The 7576-nt window shown below is 40.3% G+C and overlaps 1 protein-coding gene across 1 annotated transcript in view; it reads left to right on the top strand.

Annotated features, from left to right (window-relative positions):
• The window catches only part of brd8b (bromodomain containing 8b), a 58584-nt gene that overhangs the window by 49764 nt on the left and 1244 nt on the right, over nt 1–7576 (top strand). The gene's annotated exons all lie outside the window — the stretch shown is intronic.

Below are 7576 nucleotides of genomic sequence, written 5' to 3' on the forward strand. Positions count from 1 at the left end.
GTTTTGTTTTTGTTTTTTTTTGTTTTTTGTTTTAAATTAAAAAAATAATAATAATTTTTTTTTAATTTAAAATTTATTTATTTTATTTTTTTGTGCAGCAGTAACTGCAACTAAACATTTCCAGTAACTGTTGCTCAGTCCTTGGAGGAACTTTAGTCCATTCCTCCGTACAGAACAGCTTCAAGTCTGGATGTTGGTGGTTTCCTCACATTAACTGCTGATTCAGGTCCTTCTACAACATCTGGATTGGATTAAAGGTCAGGACTTTTTAGGCCATTCCAAAACATGAACGTTATTCTTCTTGAACCGTTCTTTGGTAGAACGTCTTGTGTGTCATTGTCGCTGCAGGACCCACCTTCTCTTCAGATTCAGTTCATGGACTGATGTTCTGACATTTTCCTGTAGAATTCTCTGATATCATTCAGAATTCATTGTTCCATCAATGACAGCAAGCTCTCTTGGCCCAAACCATGATACTACCACCACCATGTTCCACAGATGGGATAAGGTTCTTCTGCAGGAATGCTGTTTTCCTTTCTCCAAACAGAACTTTTCATTTAAACCAGAAAGTTCTATTTTGGTCTCATCCGTCCACAAAATGTTCTTCCAGCAGTCTTCTGGTTTGTCCATGTGATCTTTAACAAACTGCAGAAGAGCAGCCATGTTCTTGTTGGAGAGCAGTGTCTTCTCCTTCAACCCTGCCATGAACCATTGTTGTTCAGTGTCTCCTGATGGTGGACTCATGAACGTTCACATTAATGTGAGAGACCTTCAGTTGTTAGAAGTTACCCTGGAGTCCTTTGTGACCTCGCCCACTATTCCACGCCTTGATCTTGTAGTGATCTTTGTTGGTCCACCACTCCTGGGGAGGGGAACAATGCTCTTGAACTTCCTCCATTTGTCCACCATGTGTCTGACTGTGTGGATTGGTGGAGTCCAAACTCTTTACAGATGTTTTGAAACCTTTTCCAGCATGATGAGCATCATCAACTCTTTTTCTGAGCTCCTCAGAAATCTGCTTTGTTCCTCCATGGTCCACTTCCACAACATGTTGAGAAGATCAGACTTTCATAGATCCTGTTCTTTAAATCAAACAGGGTGATCACTCACACCTGATCATCATCCACTGATTGAAAACACCTGACTCTAATTTCACCTTCAAACTAACTGATAATCCTAAAGGTTCACAAACTTTTACCATCACAAACACTTTGTACGTCTCATTGGATCATTTTCCTCAATAAATAAATTACCAAGTACAAACCGGATTCCAAAAAAGTTGGGACAAGTCCATTTTTACCACTGTGTGGCATCCCCCCTTCTTCTTCCAACACTCAACAGACGTCTGGGGACAGAGGAGACCAGTTTCTCAAGTTTAGAAATAGGAATGCTCTCCCATTCATGTCTAATACAGGCCTCTAACTGTTCAATCGTCTTGGGCCTTCTTTGTGGCACCTTCCTCTTTATGATGCGCCAAATGTTCTCTATAGGTGAAAGATCTGGACTGCAGGCTGGCCATTTCAGTACCCGGATCCTTCTCCTACGTAGCCATGATGTTGTGATTGCTGCAGAATGTGGTCTGGCATTATCGTGTTGAAAAATGCAGGGTCTTCCCTGAAAGAGATGACGTCTAGATGGGAGCATATGTTGTTCTAGAACCTGAACATAGTTCTCTGCATTAATGGTGCCTTTCCAGACATGCAAGCTGCCCATGCCACAAGCGCTCATGCAACCCCATACCATCAGTGATGCAGGCTTCTGAACGGAGCGTTGATAACAACTTGGGCTATCCTTGTCCTCTCTGGCCCGGATGACATGGCGTCCCAGTGTTTCATAAAGAACTTCAAATCTTCAAACTTCAAATGGGGGAGTGGTGGCGCAGAGGTTAGAGAGGTGGGCTTGTGATCCGAAGATCGCCGGTTCACGCCCCGGCCCCGACAACATCAAAATTGTGGGTTGGGTAGGTGAAACACCCACACCTGCCCCCACCCTCATTCGCCCCACTCTGGGCCCATGAGCAAGGCCCTTAACCCCCACCATGTGCTCCCTAAACAGGTCTCTCTTGAAAATGAGTTCTCGTGGCTCAATGAGACTAACCTGTATAAATAAAGGCTAAATGAAAAAAAAAATAAAATCGTGACTCATCTGACCACAGAACAGTCTTCCATTTTGCCACACTCCATTTTAAATGACCCCTGGCCCAGTGCAAACGTCTGAGCTTGTGGAGCTTGCTTAGAAATGGCTTCCTCTTTGCACTGTAGAGTTTCAGCTGGCAACAACAGATGGCACGGTGGATTGTGTTCACTGACAATGCTTTCTGGAAGTATTCCTGAGCCCATTCTGTTATTTCCTTGACAGTGGCATTCCTGTTTGAGGTGCAGTGACGTTTAAGGGCCCGGAGATCACGAGCATCCAGTAGAGTTTTACGGCCTTGACCCTTACGCACAGCGATTGTTCCAGATTCTCTGAATCTTTTGATGATGTTATGCACGGTTGATGATGATAACTTAAAAGTCTTTGCTATTTTATGCTGGGTAACACCATTCTGGTATTGCTGCACTATCTTTCTGCGCAACAATGGTGGAACTGGTGATCCTCTTACCATCTTGGCTTCTGAGAGACACTGACACTCTGAGAAGCTCTTTTTATACCCAGTCATGTTGTCAGTTGACCTAATTAGTGTTAATTGGTCTTCCAGCTGTTCGTTATATGCTCAATTTCCTTTTTCCAGCCACTTATTTCTACTTGTCCCAACTTTTTTGGGATTTGTTGACACTGAAATTTTGAATCAACATATTTTTTATTTAAAATGTTACATTTACTCAGATTAAACTTTTGATCCGTCATCTGTGTTATATTACAAATAAAATATTGACATTTGCCATCTCCACATCATTGCATTCAGTTTTTATTCACAATTTGTTAAGTGTCCCAACTTTTTTGGAATCCAGTTTGTATAATATTTTTGTCTCATTCGTTATCTACTTTTAGGACTTGTGTAAAATCTGATGATGTTTTAGGTCAGATTTATGCCGAAATATTGAAAATTCTAAAGGATTCACAAACTTTCATGCACCACTGTGTGCATATTATTATTAACCTTTATTTAACCAGGCAAATCCCATTGAGATCACAGATCTCTTTTGCAAGGGAAGCCTGGACCTGAAGGCAGACTAACATGCATGTTTTGTATATACAAATACAAGTGCTGGTCATAAAATTTGAATATCATGAAAATGTTTATTTATTTCAGTAATTCCATTCAAAAAGTGAAACTTGTATATTCTATTCATTCATTACACACAGACTGATATATTTCAAATGTTTATTTTTTTTAATGTTGATGATTATAACTGAAAACCCCAAATTCAGTATCTCAGAAAATTATTTTACTTAAGACCAATAAAAAAAAAGATTTTTAGAAATGTTGGCCAACTGAAAAGTATGAACATGAAAAGTATGAACATAAAGTATGAGCATGTGCAGCATCAATACTTAGTTGTTGCTACTTTTGCCTGGGTTACTGCATCAATGTGGTGTGGCATGGAGTGGATCAGTCTGTGTCTCTGCTCAGGTTGCTCTGATCGTGGCCTTCAGCTCTTCTGAATTGTTGGCTCTGGTGTATCACATCTTCCTCTTCACAATATTCCATACATTTTCTATGGGGTTAAGGTCAGACGAGTTTTCTGGCCAGTTGAGAACAGGGATACCATGGTCCTTAAACCAGGTACTGGTGGCTTTGGCACTGTGTGCAGGTGCCAAGTCATGTTGGAAAAAAGAAATCTGCATCTCCATAAAGCTGGTCATCAGCAGGAAACATGAAGTCTCTAAAACTTCCTGGTAGACGTCTGCGTTGATTGTAGACCTCAGAAAACACAGTGGACCAAGATATGGCCCCAAACCATCACTGACTGTGGAAACTTGACACTGGACCTCAAGCAACGTGGATTCTGTGCCTCTCCTCTCTTCCTCCAGACTCTGGGACCTTGATTTCCAAAGAAAATGCAAAATTACTTTCATCAGAGAACATAACTTTGGACCACTCAGCAGCATTCCCAGGAGAGATGCTTCTGACACTGTCTCTTGTTCAAGAGTGGCTTGACACATGGAATGCAACAGCTGAAACCAATGTCTTGCATACGTCTGTGTGTGGTGGTTCTTGAAGCACCGACTCCAGCTGCAGTCCAGTCTTTGTGAATCTCCCCCACATTTTGGGATGGGAATGGGTTTTGTTTCACCATCCTCTCCAGGGTGCAGTTATCTCTGTTGCTTGTACACTTTTTTCCTACCACATCGTTTCCTTCCCTTCACCTCTCTATTAATGTGCTTGGACACAGAACTCTATGAACAGCCAGCCTCTTTAGCAATGACCTTTTGTGTCTTGCCCTCCTTGTGCAAGGTGTCCATGGTCGTCTTTTGGACAACTATCAAGTCAGCAGTCTTCCCCTTGATTGTGTAGCTACAGAACTAGACTGAGACCATTTAAAGGCCTTTGCAGGTGTTTTGAGTTAATTAGCAGATTAGAGTGTGGCACCAGGTGTCTTCAATGTTGAAGCTTTTCACAATATTCTAATTTTCTGAGATACTGAATTTGTGGTTTTCATTAGTTGTCAGTTATAATCATCAACATTAAAAGAAATAAACATTTGAAATATATCAGTCTGTGTTTAATGAATGAATATAATTTACAAGTTTCACTTTTTGAATGGAATTACTGAAATAAATCAACTTTTTCATGATATTCTTATTTTATGATCAGCACCTGTATATTACCTAATTTTTACAGAATATATTTAAATCCTAAAAAGTTTCTACATGCTGAACTTGACCGGTTTCAGTCTGATACCATCAAAACTGTTTAGGAGTTTAAAGGTGTGGGACTTGGAGAGCTGAGTAAGTTTTCCTTGAAGGTATGATGGAAACTTTTGTATGTACCTGTTTTGTGTTGTGTATGATTAATGTATTGGTTGTAGTTTTCTGGGCCATTTCCTTTTTCCAGTTTGATGACGGTCTTTGTAGGATGTTGCTGAGTTCTAGGATGTGTAGTATTTTCTGCACATTACACATGATGGACTGATAGGTCTACAACAGTTTCGAGTAGGGCCCCAACTGATATGGAAATTTTGTCTATCGCCGATACTGTTATTGGGAGTGGGAGCCCAATACTGATAACCGATATATTGGCTTAAATTTTGTAGCTATATACACTTCCAAGAATCTAAGTTAACAATTACTTTTAAACCTGTTTTAACACTTGGAAGTCTTGAAACAGTCTTCCTAACATGCGTTCACATTTTCTATCCTCTTTATAAACCATAAAGTTATCAATTGTGTTACAAAAATATAAATTAAACAAAGAATCAGTTGTCGATGGGGGTGGTGGGGGACAGTCCAGTAGGCAGGACACAGTTCTGTTGACAGGGCAGGGAGCCCTCCTTGTATAATAGTAGGGGAAATACTGGTTCAAATAAACTTACCATGCTCTGTTCAGCAAACTGTTCTACACAGTATTGCTCGCTGCTTCGGCTGTGCTGAAAGTGAAACATAAGTGAACGTCCATGACGAAAGTAGTCTGCATGCACTCTCTGCTGGATACATTGTACAATTATGTATTTTGCAATTAAAAAAGTACACAGCTGTTTATATCTGTGCATAATGGGACAATTATCAGCGATACTGATATGTCTCCAAACGCCTATATCGGCCCTACCGATATATCGATTAGGCTCTAGTTTCGAGCACTAAACCTCTGTAGTGAGGTCTGGGTGCTTTAATATGGTGGCAGGATGTTGAAGTCCTAGGTGGAGCTAGGAGCTATCCATGACGAGGGGCACACACGAACTGTTGTGGCTTGATCATCAAGAATTTGAAATGGGATGGGTCATGCTGGCCTCATACCAGGGCTACAACTACCAGTAAATGTGATTGTGACAAGCAGCTAAAGCACAGACATCAGACCTGCGGTGGGAGATTTGTGCCAATCTGTAAACGGGTAGCTACAACCTGATGAGGTTGAAAGAGTCGTGCGTGTGGAGTGCTACTTAAGGACGCAGAAAACAGCAGGAAGAAGTGAGTGAGTGAGGTCTAAGAGCGCAGCCACATCACGACTGGCCTCCACTGAAGGAGGCTTTCCAAGCTATCAGCCAAGTTCCTACAGTCTTGAAACATTAGAAAAAGTATTCACACGGATTTTAGTATTTCAGGTTCTGGTTAAGTATGGAAAGAAGTAAACGTTATGTAGAATGTAAGTGTTTCCAGGCTCATTTACCAGCTGTGATTTCTAAAAGTAAAATGTTAAACTTAGCATTCCTGGAAGGAATGTGTATTACCCACCACTTTCTATGTTGCTTTTAAATGACCTACGTGCAACAAATGACAAAGACATGCCAAAACAAACCTCTCACAATTTGTCAGTGCGTGAAGTGTGTGTTGGGGATGACTCTCAGCTACTGCCACAACAAATATGATCTCAAAATCTGAACCTTTTTAAGTTGAGCCAACTTTGTGTTCACTAAAGTCAGTTAGTATTTTATTGCAATCTGTCCACTAGTTCGTGAGATATTTTACTGACAAATGAACACGGACATTGACATAATTGGCCACCTTTAATGGTGGACAATGATGAAAAAATAATAATTTAGTCAGATTTACATGTTAAAGCGGTAAAGGTTTGTAAAATTCTGACCAAAATGTATTTTGTTTGTGCTAAAAATTGATGTGTGATCTTTTTCTCAAAAGTGGAGATCAAACGGGCCAACAGGCCATAAAACAGGCTAAGATGGCCACAGGAGGTCCACTTAGCACCAGCAAACTGTTGTTTTTCACTCTGAGAGTGAGCTCTTTGTGGGATTCAATTGGTTTGGTGGCTCCTCAGACTGAAAAAGTCCTTTGGATGAAGGATGAAACATCTCGGCAACAAAAGAAACATCCAGATGAGCTGACTGAACATTGCTGGATTTATACCTGGATTATTGACCATTAACTTTAGAGTAGATAAAACATCTTTGTTGTAATTAGCCCGTAAGATCCACGGAGACAAATAAACATTTAAATTGAAACTGAGGAAAAACATAATTCCACAGCACAAATAAAAACTTACAGCTGTACAAATATGATATATGATAAATTACAGTAAATTAACCATCTTTTTGAAACCATTTGAAGTAATAAGACTGAAAAGATTTCCAAATGAAAATGTGTAGGATCATAATGGGTAACAGGTTGTGGAGTGTGTAATGAAAGAATTATTCAGTGTGAACGGAGCCTTTAGCTGTGAGGCGTTCACAGACCAAAAATAAAAACAGATTTTAGTGTCAGATCAGCAGATCATTTTTTGAGTTGGTCAAAGCTGAAAATGAATGTTTCTATCAGCAGACAGTGCTTCCTCTTGATATAATGTTTGTGCTTTTCTGCACTTTGAAACTAAAGTGTGTCTTTATCTATCTGTCTATGTCTGTCTCTCTGTCTGTCTCTGCATGTCTGTCTATGTCTGTCTATGTCTGTCTCTCTGTCTGTCTCTGCATGTCTGCCTGCCTGTCTGTCTCTGTGTGTCTCTCTGTCTGTCTGTCTATCTGTG

The sequence above is a fragment of the Nematolebias whitei genome, chromosome 4 (genome assembly GCF_014905685.2).
Source record: "Nematolebias whitei isolate Nwh7 chromosome 4, NemWhi1, whole genome shotgun sequence".
Taxonomy (NCBI): domain Eukaryota; kingdom Metazoa; phylum Chordata; class Actinopteri; order Cyprinodontiformes; family Rivulidae; genus Nematolebias; species Nematolebias whitei.